This window comes from Euwallacea similis, chromosome 16 (assembly GCF_039881205.1).
Source record: "Euwallacea similis isolate ESF13 chromosome 16, ESF131.1, whole genome shotgun sequence".
Taxonomy (NCBI): Eukaryota; Metazoa; Arthropoda; class Insecta; order Coleoptera; family Curculionidae; genus Euwallacea; species Euwallacea similis.
This window is the reverse complement of record NC_089624.1, coordinates 1,011,515-1,026,765: the sequence shown is the minus strand read 5'-3', so window position 1 is coordinate 1,026,765 and position 15,251 is coordinate 1,011,515. Positions and strand designations below refer to the sequence as shown.

At 35.0% G+C, this 15,251-nt stretch overlaps 1 protein-coding gene across 1 annotated transcript in view; it reads right to left on the bottom strand.

The window, feature by feature from the left end:
- Positions 1-15,251, bottom strand: part of LOC136413910 (uncharacterized) — a 47,744-nt gene that overhangs the window by 21,411 nt on the left and 11,082 nt on the right. The window lies entirely within an intron of this gene.

The window sequence follows — 15,251 nt, the reverse complement described above, 5'->3', positions numbered from 1 at the left end:
GTGATTTTGTCGCTGCTGGAGCATAGAGAGTTATTATTTTCATTAGAATTAAATAGATAACTTGGAGCATAGAGATTATGCAATTTGTAGGAACACTTTCGGCACTGATGAAAGCAAACTATTCTATTTTCCAACTACGTACACTGTCTGCACATTCTTAGAATTACGTATATTCCTCAAAAACTTATATTACTGGAAATAAGGGATAAACGTTTTATTCCACCTCTATATCCGTCATCAAATTCGACTCGATCTGGAAAAGTAAAAATGCATAACACATTTTCCGCACGGCTTCCATATCCCTGTAAGGGCGATCCCTTACCAACGACCGCATTTATCTTTTTCGCCGTAACGCCCATCTTGGCGGAAATACAAAATTTGCTACCTGGAAGGAAAGCTTACTCCATATGGAATTTATTTTCCGGATGTTAATCCCTGAATGCGGTTTTTAAGGAAGGAAATTTTTGGTGATATTAGCAGGAAGGCTCTCATCATCTCGACTGTCAAACAAGGCTCACAACGTACGTGTAATACGTTAGCGGTAAAGTTAGTTTATTGGATAAACTCAGGATTACCGAGGTAAGCTATTCTGACCCACGAGCTATGGGTACAGTCCGAAATTTAATTCCTAAATCGGACGTTGTTGAAATTGGTTATGTATTTATAATCACGATAAAATTACGTACATTAGTTCAGATTAATAAGGAAGATTTAGAAGGAAAAGCTATTTAGGAGTTGGAGTAATGGACAGCATCTGAAAAACACGAAAAAAGGAAGTAATACTTGGATACAGGGCACTCGGGGAAATGTGTTCTTGTTTAGTGGTTGAGGGCGAATATTGAGGAGAGACAAATTGAATACTAGAAAATTAGAAGAAAATATAAAATAATAAAAAATTGGGAAATATAAAATAAAAAATAAAATCCTTGTAATAAAATCTCGGTAACTGTTATAGCAGTTTTCTACTTCATAAACTCATTTGCCAAAGATTAAACCATGCTAGCCTAGTAGCCTCATAAAGTGATCTAAGCCTTAGTAATTTATGGACGAAATTCAAGCCCCTAACTCTTTCTTGCTAATCAGTCTCGGTCTGCTAAAGGGCCGAGGATGAAAACGTAAACCGTACTTTGTTATACAGTTTGCATATGATAATGCAAGGCGGCTAGTGGAGTTGTCCGTCTTGTGTAAATTAAGGTAATGGCCCCGGGTTTTGCGAAATTCAAATTACTTAAGAAAATCCCTCTAATATGAAATTGTACGCCACAAATTTACATTCCAGACGCTTGGCCAAACAATTCCGGATTAGGTCCGTTGTTTAAGGATATATGGAGGAATATTGTTTACGCTCAGGTCTAGATATTTACACAACATTAAACTAGAGCTTCGACTACTAGATCTACATAATATTTCATAGCTCAGATTAACTTTAGTAGAATCTTTACATGAAAATAACCTCGCATTTTCTCAAGTAGTCAGTTCGCGGGGGCATTTGCATACGCCATCTAAGCTTGAAATGCATATAAAAATCATCGCTTTTGGCAATCGTATAATATTTTTAGTTTTATATTTCGGTGCATAAATGTATTGCAAGCTAGAACGAACAAAAAATCTGCTTTAAATGAACATGCACTCTCGGATTGCTCGAATTTTTTGTAAGAGAACAGACAACCTTCAGAAATTCTAACGATACCTTGTGAGAATTAAGAAAAAGGCTAGAAAGATGTACAGCTTAACAAACGTGCGCCAATCCCCCCCCCCCCCTCCCCTTCCAAAGAAAAACGAATAAATACACAGGAGTTTCCATTTAGCATTTCAGTCAACGTTCATAGACATAGAAAATCACTTCATCCATGAGTTCGTCACTTTATTTAATTTTCACCAAAGTTGTAGACGATACGTCAGGAAGTAATTTCATCCCACGGCTTATATACATAAGTCAGAATCCAAGAGCATACAAAGTCCAAGAAACTGAAATGGTAGTGCTTGAAAGCAAAACAGTTAATTCCAGTTGTTGCTGTTTCAAATGTTAAGAGTGGAAATTTAATATGTAAAACTCTGTACATGATTGCAATTAAACTAACATGAAATTTAACCTGTTATCCACCCCCTAGAAAATTATATAGCAATTAATTAAAGTTACGGAAACAAAATTACTTTGCATATTATGCAGTTCTGCAGAAACTTGTACCCGATACTACGAAGGTAGTTTCAAAGTAAGATAGTATGTCATTGTCATCCCACTAAGCGCTTTAAAATAAATATTACTTTGCTGTGTTCCCTCCATGTGCGACGCTATTATTCTTCTACAAATGTAGTTAAAGCGTTTTAGAAAATATGGGTTACCGAGCTGGGATAATATTGTGGTTGAAGTTGATTAATATCCCGCAAGAAGGACCTTTTTGTTATTTTTAAGAAATATACAGGACGTGTCACGGTGATCGGTCATTAGATATTAGAAGAATAATGAATGGGGCTGTGTAGGAAACGTCTAGAACTATGAGCGCATTTCAGAAAAATCACTCTTTATGTTAGTGACTCTAAAGCTATTGAAACCATACCCGAAGAAGTGATGTAATTAATCACGGGTCAAGAAATCTAATTTATTGTTTCCCACAAATATCCAACATCACTCTTAACGATGCTCACAGAATATTTATTGCTCATAAACTCTAAGCAACCACAACTTCAGAGTTTGGGTAACCATGTGCATTCTCTATATAAAACTCGATAAATTTTAGAGTCGGGTCCAAACTGAGCAATAAATAATCGCATAGTGTGAAACAATCTGTGAAACACACCCCTATATTTGTCTGTAAAGTTATTAATTATTGTGCTGTTCCTGTATTAATAGGTATGGAGGTTCAGGGACTATTTATGCCGATCGATAAGAACAAAAACGTTATTAATCCATCTAGAATTTAATACCTACCCGGCGAAGTGATCCGAAGCCCCTTAATTTATGGATGAAACTTGGGACCGCCGCTCTTTACCATTTGGAGTGCTCTTGATACCTACTTTCATTTTAGTGTCAGCATTGTCATCTTTGATATTCGATTGTAATTCTATGAATGGATTACCTCCAAAATAATAATACGAATACTTCAAAGAACGATTCAGTAGGAATAAAAAATTTTTATGCAGGTATCACACACACATTTAGTTACCCTGTTCAAAGATAATCGGTCAATTTTCGTTTATTAATTTTTCCCATGTGCTGATTTGCATCATACCATCAGCTTTATTTCGTAACTATTATTTGACTATCTCTCTGCAGTAATCAACTGCATCAACGGAACGGCCGCAAAACAGATTCGCTTGCAAATTTCCATTTGGTTATTTTATTACTTTGTACTTACTTCTCGGTACACGCTAAAAACTCTAAACTTCAACTATTTCTCGCAGAAAATATGTACTCTATTCAAATATCGCACTCATGCAATGTCGTCATCCAATATATCACTTCTGAACATTTGTTTATTAGGACATTTTACCTGGTTTGGGATGTAAATTGTACGTATAATAAAGATATAAATTCCCATTATCTCCCCAAATACAAATCCTCCTCCATTCACCTCAACGGAAACACCAATTCCTTGTCCTCTGGTATGTCATAAGTTACAAACATTTATGTCTATGTATTATGTGCGCACTTAATCAATTTTTAGCCAACAATATAAAACATCATCGAGTCTTTCTTCCAAAATTAATGGACATTCGAGATCATTCCCGATGATGCCCGCATATACAGGGTGCTTTAGTTTTATCCGGCGTCTTTTCAGCGGGCGACAGAAAATTGCAAAATAAGGCGGCTTTGTAAAAACACTATTCGAAAAACTCATATTAACGAACCTCCAGGGCGTTAAATTTACCATGAAAAAATCTGGGGCGGTACAGGCCTAACTCCTCACAAAGCATATCGCCTAGTATATTTTCGAATTGGCCTTATAGACTAGCTGATGTGGACTCTTATGAGAAATGCCCCCAATTTGAACTAAATATTTCAAAAATTGGAGGAACTGCAATGAAAAAATGAAAGTAAACCTGAAATTTTAGCATCCTGTATGTTTGTCAATCCCGTACTTAGGAAAGGGCAGTTGTCGGGGCCATGAAACTTTCGGAAAAGTGTGTACATTTAAAATCGATATTTAAATTCGTTTTGTCTTCGTTTGTGTTTGCATTGATGCTTTAAAGTTGTTAGCATTATAATATCCGTACGTAAGCGTCATGTCATACATGTAGATTTCCGTATTATTTACACACATGATTGTGTCGTATCAACAGGTTTCTACGTAAAAAAATACTCTAATTATGCAAGCGGCTAAACCATGACAGAAGCTGCTGCAATGCATTATTCAAAATATAATATCCCAGACTCAAAACCATGAGAAACAAAACCGCTACCATAATAGCTGTGTCCCACTTCTGTGGCTATAAAAGCGCCTCCATCTCTTGGTCTCTATAGCGATGATTGTTCCAGAGTTGGGCAGCTTATAATGCCTTTTAGTTAATTAGCCTGGAATTTTGTTGCAGTCTTTACTGTTTTAATTAAAATGCACATTAAGACCATTTTAATGCAGAATTCAAACCATCGTGAACCGTCTAAAATGTAGATAGATTTCTTGGTAATGAATTAATCATTTAGGGCCACCCCCAGAAGAACAGTTTACAACCCAAGCCAATTACGAAACGGCTACAGCTGCTGTGCGACCTAGGTTGATAAATTGCTTAACACGTTATTTACGCATCCTCTTTCAAAATCAATTAAACGGAATTAGAACGATTCGCTATAAACTTTATTTGGTATATTCCCGGAATATTTATTGCTCGTAAACTTCCAGTAATCATAGCCTGGGAGTTTCAAATTGCTAGATATAATAGCTTTATGAAAGTCGATTAATTTCAGTGTTGGCTCTAAACAATATAAATAATAACTATACATGCGAACTCGGAAAATAGATATTGACCAAATGGATGAGAAATACTATACTACTTGTGCTGTAAAATTACGTGGTGCGATTACACAATTGGGGACATACTCACAATGAAACTTTAATTTATTTTATAGGTAGAATGCAGCTGATTCCACATACACAAAACATCTGGAGTAATAAACGACCAGCACGAAATCAATTAAGATTGTATTTTATTCTTCAGTTATGTAATGACTCAATCGAAACTTTGCTCAACTCCGTTCCACCAATAAACAATATTGAGCTTAACCGACAACCGGGACTAAAAAAAGAATGAAAATGAGTGGATTAGTGGATGGAAATGAGTTGAAGTTCGTTGTAAATGAATATTTTTCAAAGTTAATATAAGTGGAGAGATATAAACGGGAGTTCAAAAACTTGGCGAATCGGTGTTAGAGAAAGTAAAGCTTTCGCAATTCCGATGTTGAGTGTAAATTGAGTGCATCCTCTATATGGGAGATAAGAGGATCATTCTAAATTTTTAAAAAAGTTTCTATTAGTACTATCGGTTTGTTGGTAATATAAATCTTCAACTAACCAGATCCAAACGCTTTTGATTTATTTTACCTGATTGAATGGTTTACTCTCGAGCACCATAAGGTGAGTGTGTAGAATTTGGGATGCGAAATGTCATAAAATGTGCGTCAGTGAGGTGAAGACTATTTTTAAGTGACAAAGAAAACGACCTTAATCCTAGTTTGCATGCCATCTCTATCATCTATTCCTGTCGTTATATTTGAGATGGTCCTTTTTGCTTTTAAAAAGTAAACTAGGGAAACTCCGTAAACTTAACAAGTGAGCAAATCTGAAACACCTATACTGGATGGCGCAAAAAACGAAAAAAGGTACATTGCTGTTTCATAGAATTTTTTTATATTTTTATTTAACCGAAAGTGTACAAACGCATGGGATATGTTTTCATGCTTGAAAAGACCACAACATTTTCTTTTTAATGAAGTATCAAAATCCTACATTCAGATTCGAAATAGCGTGGGCGCAAGAAATATTTTTCGTGAAATAAACTGGCGTACTTGTTGTACTATTGAATTAGAAGTTGCAAAAGCAGATAAAGCAGATTTGGTTTCAATTTCCATTTTGTTATTTTACTTACTACTTATTAGCATTTTAACTGCTTTCTAATAAAGGAGTTAATAAACAAGAGCAACCACTCTTATTGCAGAGAATTTTCGCTAATATTAATAAGTCTGCTCTTTATAAATCTTTTATGCTTACCTATTGTTTACTAGAGGAGAATTCCAAGCCTCTTTAATCACAACATTTATTAAACCTGAGCTAAAGGTCGGTTTTAAATTATATTTACTTTAAAAGGCCGGCAATCAAAGCAAGGGTTGAGCAAGCTCTACAAAATTATTAAATTATTGAGTCGAGGCAAAATTACTCCGCTTGGTACTGGCTCTAAATTGCTTTTAGGTATTCCCCGGAAATAATTATGTTATTATTTTAGCTAAAACTAAGGCTTCAACCCGCCAGACGGTCTGTTATGTTAAAGGGCAACAATGACCCTTCATACCTGTTTAGATAATGTCGGGAAATGCAAATTGGGGACACACGATTAGTATTTAGGGGTTTCTGAGTGATTCGAATTTCGTAGAGTTCCCCAGGTCATTAACTTGCTTAAATTAAACAAGTTGGACAATTCTAATTAGCCGGTCTAGATGCACTTCCCCCGGGACAAATATTATCTAGCCTGGATGCTAATTGCCCAACTCTATACTGATTAACCTGTTCGTAACTATAGCAATTTCCCGTTTAAATTGGAGAACATTCGGATAACAATATTAAAAGTAAAACCATTTTAAACGACTGCAAAACAATATTCTCAAAACCGATAAAAAGCAGAACCCGCTTTTATAGGTATTTGGCCATCCCTAAATGTAGCAATTTAGAGACCGGCCTTTAAGATAAAAGTTATTTAACAAATCCAAACCCCTTTTTTTGCTTGAGACCCATCTCGACGATCCAATAAATAAGGGCAAATCTGGCTCTCGACATTTCGGTTGCTACTTTCGATTTGTGTTGCTCTTGAGTGAGAGCGATACGCTTATAGAGTTAGTGCTGTAGAGCACCACTTCCTCATCACTTAATCAACCTTAAATACGCCATAGTTCGAACTTAAAACAATAAATAGGACAAAAGCACTACTATTTAAAAATTATTGCTGATGTAAAATCTTTATATCAAACAATATATGGGGTGATTCAGGCTTTAATTGGATTAGAATCTTAATCGCCCTGTTTTCATTTCCCAGTAAGGGGTAAATAATTATCTGCTATAGGTCATCCTACCGTTATTTGTAATCAACTAGCAAAGGAGTGGATTTTTTTATGAGTAGATTTTTTTATGAATTGCCTTATTATTACGTAAAATTTTAACTCGTCTTAAGACGCTAATTTTAACGCGTGTCTAGAACTGAATGAAAACGCTCTATGAAGCACGCGGGATAATACAATTTCGTGTAACTCACATCTATTTAACGAAAAGAACATTTTAAAAAATTGCTAAAATAAGTACCTTACATAGCTGGCTGTATAAATACTCTACAATTTATTTAAAACGCATTTACCCCTTTTAGTCGAGTATTCGGATAAAAAATATTTATTTTTAATTGGATATCTGGAATATAATATAAAATACCAATATAGGAAGAATGTGTATTTTTACGTGAATTAATTTTTTCCACTAAAATGCTTTTAATATTAAAATAACATAACAAATTGATATTATTGAATTGGGCACCATATTGCTATCATTCGTTAGGAATATATGCTTTGATTAAGAATAACAAAATTGATATTCATAGAGATTTTATTTATTAACTAATATCCCGAAAATCGAAGTAAAAATGAACACATACAAAAATATATACATGTTCACAATACAAAAATACCACGCTTTGGAATTATACATGTTTCAGGCCACGAAACAAATATTGTTTTAACTCAAACTCAACTTATGTGTCAAATAGAAATACCCAAAATCAATATCCATAAGCCCAGGTGCGACAAGATTTCCTTAAAATCGCTCCATGCATATCTGATATCCATTTCATCCAAATCCCACGTCTGTGAAAACATTCTTATTTATAAACCGTATTTCTATAATAAACCCTTGGATGTTTTCTTCGGCAACAACCCCGCTTTCTTAAATTCTTCCAGCCAGAAGGCAAACAGAGAGATTTTCAAGCTGAAAAAATCGATTATAGCCAAATTGTTTAATCTTTTCAAGGAAAGTTAAATATCAGGGAGATTTTTGTATCCTTGGGTTATTCATCTTTTGTGATCGTTTACGGTAACATTCATAATCTACAAGTTCAGACAGTGATTCACAGGTTATGGTTTCACTGAGGCTTCAACATAAAACTTTTGTCGAAAAGATAGCGATTCTCATAGAAAAGTTGTTTACGTAGAGGTTACTGCATAACAGCCCTTCGGTAATGGATTTATTAGTTTTCACGTTTCCAAAGGGGTTCAGGGATTCGGCGTTAAAGACGAAAGAAATTTCAGGTTCCTAAGACTTTTTCGTTCATATTTGTCATGGTATCTGATGAAGCACATTAATTTGCAAATATACGTCGGTGCCAGTTATTGCCCTCTCTATTCGAAAATTTTGTCAATAATAATATATGTGTGAAACAAAATTATTTTTAAAAATGTCTAATTGAAAAAGATAGAGATTTGCTTATTAAAAGCCCACTTTTCCGCCACTTTTTCCAAATAACTGTTAACCGTTTTTTTTTCCCAAGGTCTTTGCGATTATTGCATGTGATTCAATCATCATTATGATGGTTGTATTATAAGTAGCGCTTCGCGAAACCAAGTGGACACAATTCTAATTCACCTCCTCTCATTAAAGAGGGAGGGTTTTGGGAATTGTTTCATGAAACGAGGAGGAAACAGTAAAATAAAACATGCTGAGTCTTGTCATAAATAGTCGAAAGCCACAAGCCTCTAGCGGTTTATATCTACAGCGCATTATTTTTTCAACATGCAACGTAGCATTTCGTATGTTAAAAGTATAGACCCATGCGAGCCTCTGTTCTACTAGAATTAAATTACATGGAACTTGGCAAACGTTGCTTTAGCAATTCTACATTTAAGCTAATACAATCGATTAGGCAAGGAATAAATTGCAAAACGTCCGAATAATGAATACAAAACAAATATAAATGCATCTTCTTCAAATTTGTATATTTTTATGCTCCTCGTATTTAAATATTTACAGCTTTTCATGTCAATTCAAGGTAGTATCAATTCATGAGCTACGAGGAGTGCAAAAAGATACCATCTTGAAGAAGATGAATACATTTTTTAAAATGTTATGCAAATTTTCTTGACGACTTTCCACCTAGGTGGAAATCGCATACGTTCCCTCGTAGAGAGCATATTTCACGCGTTCACTTTCTACCCAAATGAAGAGTAAAAATCAGAAATCGGGCAGTTTTCACATGGCGAATATGTAGAAACCCTTAAGATACATTGATCGTCGATATTTAATCAAAATTTCGTTTACGTGACGAGATGGGATCTGCTTACTTTATAAACATTCCAAAAATTAACTCTGGAGCAAAATGCAATTAACAAACAGTCTGATAATAGAGACCCATCTCCGAATAATATTTCCTCAAATCTAGAGTGACATCTCCCTTCTAATACAAACTCAGCAACTAGAAAATGAAATATAATGATTCACTTTCGCTCAACCACTAATGAAACTCACCCCCAGGACTTGTTTTCTTTTTTCGATCAGATGAAGAGAAGCTACTTTATATTAGGCATCTCTTCATGCAATTAAAAGTAAGTAGATACTAAAATAACTTAAATTTATTAGCGACTTTTCTATTAACTCCGTTTTTCGACCCTAGCGAACTTCTAAAATCTAAGCTTTAACTTTTGAGAAGTTTAAACTGGAAACTGTTAGTGTTTTCAATGTAACTAAACTTTTCTCTAGCTAATTTATCTCCAAAGAGAGAAAAGTAACTTTGTCTAAGTAAAGGTTTATATTCAGTTTTATTATAAGCCCTGTTCGTAAATACGGTAAAGGTCCTCGATGAAAACGCCAGATGATAAATCCTCGAACTAACATTAGATCCTCGAGAAAATTTGTCACATTACCCATATTATCTTCAAACGAAATCGAGTGGTTGATTTATACATTTGAGAGACTTCATCGAACCATTCTGCTGAATATATGCTAACGTTAGTTCTTATCTTGTTCGTACTTCAACACTTTAAACTGAGTTTCAAATTGCTCGTGACATAAATCCGCAAAAATTACGGATTAAGTTAAATTGCACGTAAAATTTTCTTCTTTTTCTTTGGAGTTTCCACAGTTGTTAGGGAAATCAGCAGGGTAAATCAGATGGTGAGGAATACCTGCTTTTCATAAAAAGCTTTTAAATAACAACTCTCATTACGGTAACTTCAAGAAACTGAATAGTTCCAACTTCAAGAAGATTTACGTCGATAAGAGGCTTGTTCATTTCTTAGGTGTGTTGTCGACTGATTGTAAAAAATCCATGTAAACATGAAATAATAGCATCAAAGCCTTAAAGCTTGGTTCTTTGTTTTCCTTCCATTTTGGGTTTCCCCTTTTATAAACTCCTTAAACGGAGCGCACTTCAGATACAGTTTTAATTAAACGGTGAAGTAATTAACTCGCCCGGGTAAATTTAATTATGTGTAAAAGGCATTTCAGTGCTACATGGCTGCTATGTGTGTGTTTTACCTTGACGGTGGTATTTCGAGGCTGTTAATTTTTTACTATGAGTGTTTGAACTGTATTGTGGAGGTAGAAACCAAACAAATTGTTTGAAATGGGTACAAGTAGAATAGTCGACAAAGGAAATTGGAAACTACAACATTGGACTTGCAGTAAAGTTATAACGTTTTTTTTTTAAGTGATATTAACCTCGCGCTAGGTGGTCAACCGTAAACGTTGATTGAGCCATTTCCTTTTTATCATCAAACATCCGACTAACAACAGGTAAATACATAAACGTTCCCGGACATGCCTCTGATAATTCAACGACTACTTGAAGTTTTTTTAATTGCCATCAAAACATATTTGACCTTGTATCTTTGTCTCCTAACGCAGGAATATACCATGCTGCTAAACATTGGGATTAATAGAATCTCTTAAACTTTGAGTATTTCTCCATAAAATCATAGGAAAAGAATGTAGATCAACACCAGTAGGGAAGCCCATTCCACTTGAAAGGATAGCCTACCTACCTGTAAAAAAGTGATTTTTTAGTCACTCAATTTAAAAATAAATAATTTTTTTGTCCACGCGTTCCATACGTTGACGCAGGCTCAAATTTCAATATCAAATCTCGTTTTTTGCTTAATTTGTTCTGTCCCGGCATTATTTTGTGGCTATTTATGTTCAATTTCACTCTCTATTTACGGGATTGCTGCAATGCAGATTTGTTTGCAAATTTCCATTTTGTAATTTTATTACTTACTTCATATTCATTGTACCTACTTCTGCGTAAACGCTGAAAATTTCAAACTTAAGCTATTTTTCGCCGAAAATAAATTTTCCATTCAGACACATAACGAGTACGGGCACAAGGAATATTTTTATTTGACAAGCATAGATAGAACTGGTTTCAGTAGCTTAAAATTCTGTATGGTATTGCCTGAGGGTACATTATTTGCATGGGCTAGTTTTTGACAAAAAAGAACTATTTGCATAAAATTTAACTTACAGTATCGTGGAACGTGTATTCATTTCTGCAAGAACAATGATGTTGCCATATCGTGCCTTTTTATGTATGAATTGCTAAAATTTGCAAAAATTAACTCGTTTTTAATCATTTCAATGCATCATATCTATAACATCAGAGGGGGTAACAACTGCCAACATGTCTTAGTCGGCTTGAACTTTTCAAGGCAAATCTATATTATATTAGAGTGTGGATATGCAATAAATTATCGGTGAGCGTAGGACAAATGTGACGAAATAAATTTCTTTCATTTATAAAAAAGCTTTTCTTAAACAATGCATCTCGTTCGGTGAACGAGTTTTTAAATCTTTCAAATACTGGCGAGTAATTGCTGATGCAGATGCACGTGTACTATGCATATTTCGCAACTTTGCTCTTACCCGGCGAGTAATTTTCGCACCTGTATCAGAACTAGTTTTCCTAGACCCTTTTAGTGATATTTGGAAATAAACATCGATTCTAATATTGAAAATATTCGAATTTTGAGCTCACAAACCTCTATAGCGATACGAATTTAATGTATAACGTTACACAATATGAGTTCTTTGTAGCTGCCTCAAGATTACATATTAAAAAATGTACCATCAGATACATATTTAATTCAGTTCCCACGCACGTATGAGTTGCCCAAAATCCCCGGCCGTATCAAGTAGGAGCTTCCATGCATTTTAAGCGTCTTTGTATCCCACGATACGGCAATGTATGTTATGATAAGCGAGATTCTGTGTTCAGTTCAAATGCGAACTATGAATTAGGACGAGATATTGTCGCTGGGTGTCGAGAGACACTTTCAGGGTAATTTATGGTCTGGTTGTTGAAAGCGAGATCCCACACCAGGGAACCTATGTTTGATTTTGCATGTTTTGTTAGTCCTCTTGGGGGATCGATGTTCGTTATTCCCGCCGTAATTTATGAGAAATATGACCTCCATTCGAATGAACATTGTACGCACGATTTAATAGAAAACAGCGGGTTTTTTACAGACGAGGAGTATCCAACCTACCTTCCACTAAAAACATATGATTCGGAATAAATTAAAACAGGCCGTCCGTACCTCTGGATCCTGCTCTCCGATCCGTGCGATTCGCTTTATAACAGACGTAATTTCAATCCACAAGCGAAACACATTTGCTTAATCGAGGGGAAATGCACGCAAGCAGGCAATACCATATTTCCAATGGAATTTCAGCTCCTTTTATGTCGAAAACTTTTATTTCGGCAGTCGTTTTAAAAACAAACATCACCTACGTGCAATGAACTCGGCCAGTTGAGTCCTCCAACTCCAGAGGAGTATATTAGGAAACAAAATAATGATGGAGAGATCTCAAAGCAGTCTTTTTCGATTGATAAACGGTTTCAAAAAGGCAAATAGTCATTATTCATGCCAATCAGATCGTCGTGAATAAGGCGACTGATTCAAATTAGGAACATTGAAACAAATTACTTCTTGCCCCACAGGCCCCAATTGGGGAAATTCTCTTACAATTAGTGAAGATTTATATTCGAGGCCAATCGAGGTATCCATTTGCCTAACTAGCGTCCTTTGAGATTGGTGTGTTGTAGCATTTAGCGGTCACGTTCTTTGCTTTAAGTAAGTACATTTAAATTAATGTAAACTTTGCGGTTGAACTGGGAGGCACTGCGAACAAGCTTCTGTTTTCTTGAAACTCAGTAAAGATAAGCGCCTTTACGTATTCGAGACATGTGTTCTAAATCTGAAATGCGTTAGACGATTACTAATTTAATTAAATCGGGTTTAAATATCGTAGATCACAAAGAAAAACTTCATTTCCACCGAGGAAATCACTTTCGTGGGCATATCCAGAGTGGCAGGATTTGAGTTAAGTCATAAAAATTTTAGAAATCCAAGTGATAATTTAGTTATTCATTACCGGACACTGATCACTGTTTGTGGAGCCATCAGGAATTTGTACGAGATAACATAATGGTTGCCAAGAAAAATTTCCATAACATGTGCATGAGTGACGGTTTGATTTACCTGAGTGTACAGTACATTAATAAGCTATCAGCCCTTGGGGGCAAATTCCTAATATCCTGTTAATTTTAAATTCCAGCTAATTTCCACAGAAACGTTTAAATGTAAGCTAAGTATTGGTCAGACACAAAACTAGTTTGATGTTAAAGTTAAGAGTACATTAATAATTTGATGCATTTCCAACTTCGTATCTCTTCTATACAGACTTCAATATCCCAGCAGATCTATCACCAGTTTGGAACTAACTTTATATTGATACTGAACTATCTCTTAAGTTAACTTTTCAAAAGTCATAGTTCGAATATGGACTTAAAACATTCTCAATGTCATAAAAACCCTGTTAGTGTCATGGCAAGTTTAAAATATGCAATAAGTGTATGGATTGATTCGTCCTGCACGGCCATGACTTTTCATAATATCTTGAAGAGCAAAATTGATGAGTTCTTTAAACAGTAACTAATGTTGAAGTTAATTCCCTATCAGCTAAATTATACACCCACTGTTTCGATCGAACATCAGAAAGTTTCGTAATTCTTTTACTCGAAACTTTAACCCCGGAATAATTGAAATTCCTTATCAGGAACCCACCGAGCTAAACCGGGAGCTGTTGAGGGCTCGGCTGTTAAAACTTTAAATTTGTAGGAGTTTAACCCTCATATGTCTTATATTGGAAAACTTCTTCCAGGTTTGTCGATCCTGTTTATTGGCTAACACATTTCATTTGCAGGGTTTAGCTATGTCCTTTCAAATAAACGAACCCAAAAAAGATTAATACCGAATCTCTGAAACCCATTTTTTATTTTTGATCTTTCCATTATCCAGGACACTTCATTCTTTCTTCTGTTAAATCCCAGGTCACATACGTTTTATGTGACGTAGGACCATATCTCATTTAGTCTTGTGCCTCTTTATTCATACACCACATTATCCCATTTTCCTGCCCGTAACAAGAAAATAAAGTTTTAGAAAGTACGATGGTAATAACAGGACTTGTCTTCTTTCGTAAGAAACTATCTTTTAGCGAATTATGCTACTGAAAATAACACCTTCAGTTCTGCTTGTTACAGCCCTTTTAAGAGCTCTAAGTGATATTATGTCTCTTACTAAATGGAAAATGGTATAAGGAACATTTCTTGTTTATTCCGAGATACATATTATTGACTTTAAAGGACACAGAAAAACAGGAATGTTGCTGCAAGAAAACCAAACTATTTCAGTTCTGCTCCTTTAATTCCTAAAGCGTCTTTTAGTTAGAATGTTGTGTATTAGTTACGTCCCTTTTTAAGGGGTGGATTGTTCCCATCTGACTTTATCCTCAAATAAAATAAGGGGAAATGAAATGAACTAAGAAATGAAAATGTTTTGCCTGGATAGCGTTGAGATACGCCAAATGAATAGTAAAAAAAGAACTATAACGTGACCCGAAACGTAAACTAACAAAATTGCGTTTAATGTTTAACATTATTTAAAACCATTTAATGGGCATAAGATAAACATAAGGAATTTATTGTCTCTCAAGTTATGGAAGAGATAAGTG